The following is a 12,868-nucleotide window of genomic DNA, read 5'->3' as shown; positions in this document are numbered from 1 at the left end:
TTCCATGTTGGGGGGCCATAGGACAAGGTTGGGAAATGGACTGTGTTGATGTCGATCAACTACAGTGTGTAGCATTTGCATGTCCATGCCAAATTTGCAGGACGGTGTATTTTAACCTATCCAAATGCCGTATAACAAGGTACTCATGCATATGTAATGAATTAACACAACGAGAGGGGTATTAGAGGACTCGGGAAGAAGCTAGGATGTGCGGGCACTATTTAGACCCTTCAGAATTTTTTCAGATCAAATCCATATATACAATCACAACATTACGCTTTACAGCAAATAGTGGCCGGAACAAATAGTAAATAAATAGTATGCAGGATCCAACCAATGTTCTATGAAAAGCCAAAGTTACTTTTTTTGCTTATTTCTCAGTTCAAACGTGACTGCTGAAAATAGCAAAACAATGCCAGTCCACTAGATGGGGCCGGGAAGGCGAGCAAAAAGTGCGAAAATGCAATAAGGGCATGTACAATGGTGGTTTATAGATACATATGTCTCATGATAAAAAATAGTTTGAGCCATCTATATTGGGTTTTTTCTTCCCAACGCAAGCTACTACTAGTGGGCCTCATAAAAAAAAGACTCTCACTACACATGTTTCTCTACTCTTCACTTCAACTTTTTGAGTTTTATGCACTGGACCACACTTTTTTTCCCCAAGCACTCAAACCTATGAATAAAGAGTAGAGAAACATAGCCTTGGGGAGAAAAAATATGGTCCGATGCATAAAGCTAAAAAAGTTGAAATGAGGAGTAGGGATGCATGTGTAGTGTGAGTCTATTTTCTATTCTTTGATGAGGGGCCACTAGTAGTAGCTTGCGTCGGGGAGAAAAAAATAAATATAGATGCCTCAAACTACTTTTTGTCATGGATCTACTAATTGGCCTTTAAGTGGCTAATTAAAGATCTCATCTTTGTCATGGATATGCTAATTGGCCTTTAAGTGGTTAATTAGAGATCTCATCGTGGATCCATGCATGCGGTGTGTTGTGCTGTATTGGAAGATAAGTTTGAAGACTTTCATTGATGCTTCGGCTTTGTATCACTATCACACACTTCGCCGTGGTACAATTTTTACATCATCCTTCCGGGTTTGTAATGCATGCTTGTGGTACGTCTAGGAACGGCGTCTCCTGGTGCAAATGCCGTTGTCTTTTTACACGTCACCAGTAAAAAAAATTAACAAGCCTTTCAGTGACATATCGACTATACCAGCTGCAATTCACAAAGCAACAAAGCAAAATTAAGAGTGCATGCTGCAATTCACAGCAAAAATCACGAGTTGTAACCAATAATCCATAGCTTAATTTGCGGGGAGAACACGCTGCATGGAGTGCCATTTAAAATAACCATGTCTTGTCACCACACTTGTCTGATATATCATGTGAAAATCCACGTCCTGCCAAAACCATGTCACCTTGGCATATTTATTGGACCAAACGGCCCTTTAGAATGCTTTTAAGCGTATCTCCTAATTGCTGTTTGGGCCGACCTCTGTCTTAAATTAGTTGTCTTAGATTTGTATAGATACAAAAAAAGATAAGGTTCTCTTCCTCCTGCCGACGTCGGCGCCGGTCCGTCCTGTCTTCGGTGGCCTTAGGCCCATGGAGGAAGAGTGGATCTCCGCCTTTGCCGGTGGGAGGGCTCCATTTTTAGATATTTTTCGAGCTTTGTTAGGGTCTGTGTCCTGCTCAAGAAGGCGAGACGGCGGCGGCTCCCTGAAGATGAAATAAAGGTCTCGCCGCCTAGCTTCCGTTCCGGTGATGCGTCTAGCATCATTGGTGGGCATGTGGAGGTGTGTCTCCGGCGGATCTGTCTTTGGTGAATTTGCTTGGATTTGTTCGTCGTTCGTCTCCGTTGTGTGTCTTCAAGTTGGATCCTTCTGATCTACACTCTTCATCCGCGGTGCTTGTTGTTCTGGTGCGCTGATTCTATGGAGTCCTAGCACAACGACTTATTACAACAAGGTTTGTCCGGCTCCGGTAAGGGAGGGGCGATGACAGCGGCGCGCCTTCGGCTCGCTTCAGTGCTTGTAGTCGTCGCTAAATGGACTACAGATCTGGATATAATTTAAATTATTTCTAGTTTTCGTTGTACTGCCACGATTGAAAATGAATAGATCGGAAGTTTTTCCCGCAAAAAAAAATGCTTTTAAGATCAAATCGAAATAATCACAACGATATGTATCTACAGCAAATAGTGGCCGGAAGAAACAGTAATAATTAAATATGCAAGGTCCAACCAATGTTCAAAACATAACAGTTGTAGATAGCAAAGCAAGGAAGAGCTTCACACACGACCTTTTATGCACGGCAGCTGAACGATGGTGGGATATCACATTGCTTGGGTATGAAAGATTTAATCTAACTATTATTAGCCAGTGTCGTCCATGCATCGGTCGTAAAATCATCGTTTGCGTAGCACTGCTCTATCATAAAAGGGTGACCAACAGGCAACAGCTACCGCTCAACCGATCAACACATATTATTTTTAGAGAATAGGTGATAGCCTGACTTTATAGATAAAGCCACCAGGCAGAGTCACAACCAACACACGGCCTCACACAATTTAACAGAAACAGCAAAGAAGTTTTGAGTACAAGGCATCCAGCCTATCATGACGCGCAGGCCAGCCAAACGAGCAGCCAAACCACTAAGAAGCCATCCTCCTGGAGCGCCGCATAAGAGAAGAAGTCGTAGATTTCATTCTGGATAGCATATCGTCGAAAGCTTCAAGATCTCCTTCCTTAGTCAATGATCTCCACTGCTGCAAAAGTACATTGGTTTTAGATAAGCAACTGACTGGGTTAGCCGGGAAAATGTGTTCAATAGTGAACTTGTTCCTAGTGGTCCAAAGCGTCCAACAAATCGCAGCCCATCCCAACAAGAACACCCGCTTAGACCGGCCAGCAAGAGAGTTAATACATTGTCGAAGATCCTCAAAAGAGGACGGATTCCAATTGACACGAAGCCAAAGTCTAATGCAGCTCCATATGAATTTAGCCAGAGAGCACTGGAAAAAGATATGCTCGGTATTCTCAAGGGCACCGCACAACTGGCAACTGGCAGAGCCCGGCCCGTTCCTCTTCTTAATTTGGTCAGCCGCTGGAAGTTTCCGACGAAGGGCTTGCCAAAGAAAGATTTTGATCTTAGGAGGGATACGGGCAGACCAAATGTATTTGAACTTGTTCGAACGGCCGCCAGCGATGAGTCTCGAATACGCCGACTTAACAGAAAAACACCCCGAGGGAGAGTGAGGCCACACAACAGAGTCCTCTTCCTCCGAGAGCAGGGGGAGCAGGCAGTAAGGCGTTGCCAATCTTCCAACTCCACAGGAGAAAGAGAACGCCGGAAATCTAGAACCCAACCCTGAGCCGAGAGCTCAAAGATGGAGATCTCGGGATTAGCACAAAAAGAAAACAGACTCGGGTAAGCCACCGCAAGCGTGGTGTCCCCCACCCACCAGTCTAACCAGAAACGAGTAGATTTAGCATCGCGAACAACGAATTTCACAAGAGACCGGAAAATTGGTCTAACACTAACCAGCTGACGCCAAAATTGAGAGCCACCAGATGAGGAAGCGGACATAGGGCTCGAGAAGGAGAAATATTTAGCTTTGAGAAGGTTAAGCCACGCAGGACGATCCTCAAGGGACATAATCTTCCACCACCATTTTAGCAAGAGGCATTTATTCATGATCCTGGTATTAAGGATGCCAAGGCCGCCCATGTTCTTAGGTCTACAAATGAGATCCATTTAACCATCCTATATTTGCGTTTATTATCGGACGAGTTCCAGTAAAAGGCACCCCTGTGCTTATCGAACCCCGAGTGGATCCCTTCGGTCAGGAGATAGAAACCCATAAGAAACATCGGGAGAGAAGAGAGGCAGGAATTGGTAAGGGCAACCTTGCCCGCCTGAGAATTATAACGGCCTCGCCACGGCATAACTCTATTACCCACTTTAGACACGGCTGGGGCAAAATCTTTGGCCAAAAGCTTAAGAGGGGAGATAGGAAGACCCAAGTATTTGAGGGGAAAGGATCCAAGAGAGCAGTTTAAAAGGTGGGCCACCCGCCGCGCTTCTGAGACAGGAACCCCAGTAACAATGACCTCACTCTTAGAGAAGTTGATTTTAAGGCCCGACAAAGCTTCAAAGCAGAGAAGAAGAAATTTCAGATTCGTGATGGAGTTGTCATTAAGTTCAACCATAATGATAGTATCGTCCGCATATTGTAAGTGAGAGATGCCATTAGGAATGAGGTGAGAGCTAACTGGTGAGATGTGACCGGCAGCCACAGCCCGCGACAAAACGTGAGATAAAGCATCGGCTACAAAGTTGAAAAGCAAGGGAGACGTCGGATCTCCTTGTCTCAACCCCCTACCATTCGCAAAGAAATTACTAGTCTGGCCATTGACAACCACCGTCGTGTGGCCTCCTGTGACAAGTTGCATTAGACGGTGAACCACCGAACCATCGAAGCCCTTGGCCAGCAAAACTTGGCGAAGAAAGGACCAGCTCACGGAGTCATACGTATTTTCAAAATCAAGCTTAAGGACCACAGCCTTGGTGTTCTTACAATGGAGGTCATGAATTATCTCGTGTAAGCAAAGCACCCCGTCCAAGATGAATCTCCCCTTAATAAAAGCAGATTGGGAAGGGCTAATGACCCGATGGGCGATCGGGGAAACCCTAGTAGCCATGCCCTTGGCAGGGATCTTAGCAAAGTTGTTAATCAGGGCAATGGGCCTAAATTGGGAGATTAAGTCAGCGCCTTTGACTTTAGGGATGAGGGTGAGAACTGCGTAGTTGAGTCTCGAAATGTCAACAGTCCCCAACCAAAACCCTTGAGAGATAGCCATAATTAGACCTTTTAGCCGAGGCCAGAATTGCCAGAAAAAAGGAATGGAAAAGCCGTCAGGACCAAAAGCCGCATTAGCGTTGGCCGAACGAATCGTCTCAAAAATTTCCTCTTCCGTGGGAGGGATCAGCAAACTGAAATTCTCAGCATTCGAAAATTTCTCAAGAGGGGACCAGAAGGACGGAGCCAGCCTAAAGCCACACTCAGGTTTAGCCGCTAGGAGGGTAGAAAAGAAAGAGAACGCATGTTGCATAATCACTGGAGGGTCAGAAACCCTGACACCCTCAATAATAAGGCTATCAATAATACACCTCCGATGCCTACCATTAGCAATAGCAAAGAAGTAAGATGTGGGCGAGTCACCCTTTAAGATCCAATTAATAGTGCCACGTTGTTTCCAGTACAGTTCCTCCTGCCTATGAAAGCCCAACAGCACCTCTTCTAGACCATACCAAATTTGCCATTCATTCGCGGAGAGCCCAGAATTATCTGCGCGTTCGTCTAGAACGCCAATTTGAGCCATCACCCTAGCTTTGTCACGCCTTAACTCAGCATAGTGGTTTTTGGCCCAACCTCTAAGAAATCTACGAAGGAAATAGGAGCATTGATGCCAGTCATCCATCGGGCCAAAAGAACGACGAGAGGAAGATAAGAAAGACAGAATCTTTTGAGCCACCAACTCATTGAAACCCTCCACTTGAAGCCAAGAAGCATCAAACTGAAACCGAGAGGAGCCCACAGGGTGCGTACCATCATCAAGAATGAGGGGGGGGTCCGAGCCAACGCAGGCAAGGGCTCTAAGACTGACAGAGGGGAAAACAGAATCCCACGTCGGGCAAACAAAAACCCTATCGAGAACGGAACGGATGGGTGGAGTTTGATGGTTAGACCAAGTGAAGCGGGCTCCGACCCTAGGTATCTCACGAATAGCCGTGTCCCTAATGAAAGCATTGAAAGCATCAGCCAGAGGCCAAGAAAAGTTAGCCGAGCTCTTGTCAGAAGGTAAACGGAGCAAGTTAAAGTCGCCCCCGATCAAAAGGGGAAGCTGGCAAGAATCAATTTTAATACTAATCTCGTCCAAAAAAGCATAAGACATCGCATGGTCAGCCGGACCATAAACCACCATGATTTCCACCAAAGCATTAAGGGAACAGAGAGAAACCACCACACTAGCCCAGAAAATGCCATGATCGAAAGCCACAAAATCGAAAGTATCCTTTTTGGAATCAAGCAGAAAACCACCCGAATGCCCAAATGGGGCCACAAAATTCCAATGAAATCTGTCTATCCCCGCAATAGCCGATAACTCGCTCATGGAAAAGGAAGATTTGATAGTCTCGACAAGGCCAATAAAATCTACGTTTTCAGACCGAACCAGATCTATACGACAAGTTTTTGATACGAAGAGTCGACCTGCTCGGCGCCAAGCAGGGTTTTGCACGCTTCCCTGCCCCACGTTTAGACACCACCGAGGGGGCTTGACACCTGTCATCCCCCCCCCCCTCGGCCCCACCAGCCACAACTAGTGGAGCACCCGAACCGGCCCCAGCCTCCTTGGCTTTAGCAATATCTGCCTGGGAAATTTCATTAGCCCTAATAATACCAAGAATAGACGAGGGAGAACCCAAGCTAGAATTTAAGCAAATACCCACATCGTCTAAAATTTTGAGCAAATGATCATCAGATTGAGAAGGGAGAACCAAACGCACAGGAGAGGAAACCAATGGGGAAGAGGGGGAGGGGACTGGAAACCGACCTGAAGGAGGCAGATCCCGAGCCGCAGCATGCCGAGCAGCCGGATCGGCCACACGCTCACCACTGTTGGAGACGCGGCCGCTCTTGCGAGCCGTGGAAGCGGGCGAGTGCAACGGCACAGGGCGAGCACGACTGGGGGACGCCGCAGCAGAGGACGGGCCCGAGGCCGTACCCAGATCAGCTTCAAGCCTACGGCAGAGCCCAGCCGCAGACTGCCTCGAGTCACCAGAAGCCCGGCTCTTGGCAGAGTATTTCTTGACAGAGGATTTCTTCTTCTTCTTAGACACAGCGGGGCCAGCCGGGGGAAGATCTTCAATGCTAGACAAGGAGGGGGGAAGCGGGATGGGCAGGGAGATTGGAGCACACCGCCAAGAACGGCGTGCCCTTAGCCCCACCAGAGGCCGCACCCCCACCTTCCACAATAGGCCCCGAATCCTGGGGCCCCCTGCCAGCAGGCGCATTCTCCTTAAGCATCTCCTGATCTTCAGGTGAAAGACCATCCCACTTCGATTGGGTGAAACGAGGATCGGTCCCACGCATGGAGTCATCGGGGCATCCATCCCCATCTTGACTCTTGTTGCCATTGCCAGAGGCTGGGGGCAGGGGAGGAGGAGACACTGGGCCCGAGGCCCCCTCCACCCTCACCCGAAGCCGAAAGCCACCTGCCACAGGGAAGACATCGATGGCGCCGCGAATGCATAGGGGGTCAACACACCAGACCCAAACCCGGGCCGGCCCCAGGATGGCCAGCGAATCTTGGTCCACTTCAATTGGTTTCCCGATTAGAACTCCGAAAGCCATGGAGAAACACCATGGTGCGCATGTTAGGAGGAACATCTTCGACCAATACCCATATATCAGACAGAGAGGAAATCGCCCTAGACCCATTAGAAGCAGCTTTGACCGAGACCACAAGTTGGTTCAGAGGCAGCGTAAAGCTAGTGCAAGAGGAAATCATGCGGAGGCTCTCTTTGGAAGGAAAAGTCGCAGCAAAATCAAAATCAGACAGTTGGCGGATCTTCCAATCCCAACCACCCTCATCCCACAGCTGAAGTTCATCAAGAAGGATCTGGGAGGAGATGCGTTTGGCCTGGACGGTGATGATGCCAACATTGGAAAGCGACGGTATAGGGGCAGCCTCCGGGATCCCCTTATCTAAAGCAAAGAAAGAACACCCAGGGAGGTCGGTGCCATAATGAACAAACGCGGGTGGCTTGAAACGGTTATGACAGTCCACCGTAAGGTGGCCGTCTTCCCTACAGACGAGGCAGAAGGGAGGATTCTCACACCGAGATTGGAAGTGGCCGGGGCGGTGACAAGCAAAACAGGTGAGGATGGGGTTGGAGACTTGGGAATGGGGGGATGAGACCAGATCCACGAGGAGGAGGAGGGAGGATACCATCACCAGACGCAGCGGGCCCAGAACCGGAGCCCCGCCCCGCAACGAGACCGACAGGGCGACGAGCCGGGGCCCCCGACGTGCCACGGGGAACAAAGCGGGACGGCCCGCCCCCAGCCACCGCCGGAGTACGCACCGGAGCGCCGCCCCGGGGAGCGGCACCCAGCGGAGGCGACACCTGGGAAGGCCCCGACGAGCCCGCCCGATTGGCCGCCGCCGCCAGCTCCCAGGGATCGACCGCAGCCGAAGGAGCACCAGACACGGGGGGAGCCGACGGGCCCAAACCAGAAGCACGAGGAGAGGCACCAGCCGACGCCGCCGCTGACCCCGACTCCAGGGCGAGCGAGGCCTGAAGCTTCGCACGGAGGGCTGCCTCGTACTCCAGATCCGCGGCCGCGTCACCGGAGCCATCACGCCCCCGCTTCTTCCCGGAGACTGCCTCACTGGAGGAAGCACGAGAGCGGTCCATTGCAGCCACCGCCGCAAAGGAGAGGGAAAGGGGAGGGGGAGCAGATCTAACAAAGCGGCGGATGGGAAGACGGTGACGAGATAGATCTGAGGAGGAGGCCGGAAACCCTAGAAATGGGGGAACCGCACCCCACCGCACCCATAAGTACCTAGGGGAGCCATTTTTGGGAAATTCGTAGCTTTTGTTTCCTTTGCCTGTGCGTGCGCGCAGGCCGACGTTCGAGGGAAATACTTCTAATCAGTAGAGCAATTAGAAGCATCCATCAGACTGATCCAGCGCCGTTGATTGTAGTTGAATCTCGCGGTCCACCATCTTTATGTTTTTGCAAACAAAAAAAAATGTCAACTCGTAGGAAACCGCCCGCATCCATCCCTAATCCCCCTTAACCACTCGCCCGGATATCCCTCCCGAATCCTCTCCTTCTCTCACGTCACCCACACCTACCCGATCTTGTCGTCAACCGCAACGCGCCATCCTGTCCGATTGCAGAGCACATCGTCGGATTCCTTCACACCTTGTCATCGTCTCATCGATCATAGCAGCGGAGCAGCCAGCTTGCCACCTAGATCCGTTCCTCTACTCCTCCCTATCCCTCTCTCTCCACTAACGCGTCCCGGCCCGGGCGACCACGTTGGTGCACCATCCCGGCGTTAGAGCATCTACAGCCGCGAACCCCAAACCCGCCTCAAATGCCTGGGCGTACGGCCCGGTCAGTGACCGGTCAAAAAACCCGACCCAGACGGGCGCCTCAAACCGGCCTCAAACGCCCGGGCTGACTGTCACCCCTCATATCCAGCCCAAATCTGGGGTGGATATGGGGCGGCCTGGGCGCGTCCGCCTTGTCGGACTGGCGATGGGGAAAATCGACGGTTCAATGGTCGTCTCCTCCAATGGGGTGTGAACGCCGTGTGGCGCTGCTCCGGCTCGCCGCCCGAGGACCAAGGTCCGGCTATTTAAGCCGGAGGCGTCCCCCAGCCGTAGCCACATCCGGTTCCTCCCTCTCTGCGCCGCTAGTCCGAGCCCATCTTCCTCTCTTCCGCTCCACCTCACTCTTCCCATGATGTCGGCTTCGCCATAGCGCGTCAAAAGAAGACGACGTATTGCTATACTCACACCAGAGTGCCGGTTTCAAATTGAGGAGGAGATCCGGACGAGGCACGCCACCCGCATTGTAGGCGGCATGCCTCCAGACTCACCGGAGCCGGAGGAGGAGGAATAGGAGGGAGCAGCAGCCGGAGCCCATGGAGGAGGAGGAGTCAGCGCCGGTTGCGGGTTTCGCCATGTAGGACGCCGTGGCGGAATACGAGGTCAGCCAAGCGGTGGAGTAGACCACCATCCTGGAGTCCATCCAAGACGAGGCATATGTCGAGTCCAATCGATGCTTCATCTGGCAAGAAGAGGCGGAGACCAACGCGCTTTTGGACGAGGTGAAAGCGGAGATGGAGGTGGAGGCCGCCACAGAGCCGGATTGTGTTTGATGCCCATGTACCGGAGCCCGGAACGAGGATAGTGGACATCTCCTACGACGAGTAGTCTAGCGTAGGTTTAGTTGACCTACGTAGTACGTAGATATTTATTCTGCATGGTTTGTATGTCTTTAAAGATTCAAATATGAGGTATTTGGATGCAGAGACACAAATTTGAGGGTTGTCCACGGACGCGCCCGTTCACGTCCACAGGCGTTTGAGGGGTCGGATTCGTTGTACCCGGCTGTACATGCTCTTAGGGGGTCGAACCCCCATGTCCTTTGTGTCCCCACGGAAACAGAAGTTGACATGTGTGTTCCTCTTCCTTACTATTTTTTCTTTTCACCTCACAATGATTGGATTATCTTATTCTTGATTTTTATGTGCTTGATTAGTAGTACTAGAAGGCTACAATGCCCATCATAACAGGGAGGCTCAATAGGCGTCGGAGAATCATCAAGCGACCGGAGATTGGTTCCTTCGCCTCGAGGGTAGGCCCTTATCGACAGCGTCGGCAGCACGCCCAACCGACTGTAGGAAACTATGCCTCACGTCCTCGATTGAGCTAGGTTTAATCTGATATACCCAACTGACCCTACTTTGTTGTCAAGGAGGCCCTCGGCTAATGGTGCATTGTTGCTACATCGTCGTTCCATCCATGTCACTCTTTCTTTATGCAGCTAACCATGGTCCATGGGGATAGAAGGAAGCAAGTCCGTCATCAAAAGGAAGCACGGCTATTATCGAAAGAAGCATGACCTCGGTCTACGTAGATTGGGCCTACACTCCGTTCTGGATAGACCATCCCTCCTTATACCGTGCCTATATAAAGAGGGAGGACCTAGGCAAATGTTCATCCTTCCCAATTCATATGCGTCCTCCACAACCACAACCATGGGAACTACCACCCTGAAAAAACGAAACATTTTATGCTTTCATTATTTGCTCTTTCCTGCTTGGGATTTTTTGCACTTACCTGCCGACAGTGATGGAGATTGATGAAGATTGTTGAGGGGGCAAATAAGAGTTCAGAGAGCGAAAAAGATAAGTCATGCATGAACTCTAAGAAATTTTTGATATTCAAGCCTAATAATATTAGGGGTACACTTGCGAGTTTTCCTAGAGTAGGGGGGCAATGGCCCCCTTTGGCCCCATGAAGCTTTGCCACGGTTGCCGACCATCTTCCACTGCCTATTGGAGCGATTCCGCTGCCCTCAGCCTGCGCAACATCACATCCCGCAGCCAACCATCTTCCACTGCCAATTGGAGCGATTCCGCCGCTCTCAGCCTCCGCAGCACCACGTCCCGCAGCAACTACAGTTCCACCATTAGCGTAGTAGCATAAAATCAAATCCCTTCTTTCTCCTCTTGCTCGTCTTCTCTTCTCAGCTTTCCAAATGATGAAACCGCCCGCTTTCTTCGTGGTCGTCATCCTGGTTCTAGTGGCACCGCTAGGAGTAGATGGCCCGACCATCGGCGCCACCCCCTAATCCTCTTTCGTCATGCTCGTCGGCGAGTCGACTCCTATCCCCAAGGTGCAGTTGCTGCTTTAGGACTTCTTCAACGACAAGGAGTTGTGTAAGAGCATCAACCCCGACGAGGTTGTGGCCTACAATGCCGCCGTCCAGGCCGCCATCCTCAGCGGCGAGGGCAACGAGAAGGTGCAGGACCTGCTCTTGCTCGACGTCACGCCCCTGTCCCTCGGCCTGGAGACTGTCGGCGGTGTGATGACGGTGCTCATCCCGTGGAACACCACCATCCCGACCAAGAAGGAGCAGATCTTCTCCACTTAGTCGGACAACCAGTCGGGCATCCTGATCTAGGTATTTGAGGGCGAGCGCGCGCTGACCAAGAACAACAACCTGTTGGGCAAGTTCGAGTTGTCCGGCATCCCTATGGCTCCCCGTGGCATTCCTCGGGCTCCCCAGATCACCGTCTGCTTTGACATCGACCGTTGATTCGTGGGACAAGTACCTACGAATGTCTGAGAGCACATGCGGAGATGCCATGGTCAAGTTTGCAACTGCCGTGGTCGAGGTGTTCGGACCTCAGTACTTGATAGAACTAGCCGTGGCAAACACCGAGAGGCTCCTAGCAATCTAAGAAGCAAGATGGTGGCCAGATTGCTTGGATCTCTTGAGTGCATGCATTGGAAATGAAAGAAGTCGTTGAAGGCTTTACAAAGGCAATATCAGGGTAATGTTAAGAAGCTCACCATCATTCTTGAAGAAGTTGCACCACATGATCTTTGGATTTGGCATGCTCGGGCCTCACAATGACATCAATGTGTTGCAGCGATCACCGTTGTGTTGTGAGGCTGACTGAAGTAAAAGCTCCTCCTTGTCACTATACTATCAATGGAGATGAGTACAACATGGACTACTATCTGATTGATGGTATCTATCCTCCGTGGGCTACCTTTGTCAGCACCATCTCTAACCTAGTTGGCCAGAAAAAAGGCTCACTTTTCCCAAAGATAAGAAGCGGGCAGAAAGGATGTTGAGAGGGCATTTGGAGTTCTGCAAACCCGTTTTGCATATGTTCATGGACCTGCTAAACAATGGGATCCGGAGACCTTGTAGGAGGTGATGACATGTTGTGTGGTCATGCACAACATGATCGTCAAGGATGAGGGTGAGGATACTGCCGCGGCTCTAGAATTTGAGAACATGGGTGATCCTATCGAACTTTCAGAACAGAATCCGGCCACATTGAAGAGTTTATTCGAATGCATCAATTAATTCGGCATCGACCAACTCACAAGCAATTGAAGGAAGATCTGATTGAGCATCAGTGTGCGGTTAAAGGATACAACAATGTTAGGATGTAATATTTGAAATTTTTAAAATTTAAACTAGTGATGCATGCGGCTATTTGAACGTTTATACTCTATGTATATGGCTATTTGA

The 12,868-nt window shown here is 50.4% G+C and overlaps 1 pseudogene; it reads left to right on the top strand.

Annotated features, from left to right (window-relative positions):
* Positions 1-11,461: 11,461 nt before the first annotated feature.
* LOC119281744 lies at positions 11,462-11,752 on the top strand (annotated as a pseudogene).
* The last annotated feature ends 1,116 nt before the right edge of the window (positions 11,753-12,868 follow it).

This window comes from Triticum dicoccoides, chromosome 3B (assembly GCF_002162155.2).
Source record: "Triticum dicoccoides isolate Atlit2015 ecotype Zavitan chromosome 3B, WEW_v2.0, whole genome shotgun sequence".
NCBI lineage: Eukaryota > Viridiplantae > Streptophyta > Magnoliopsida > Poales > Poaceae > Triticum > Triticum dicoccoides.
The sequence above is the reverse complement of the archived record's forward strand: the minus strand, read 5'-3'. Positions and strand labels throughout refer to the sequence as shown.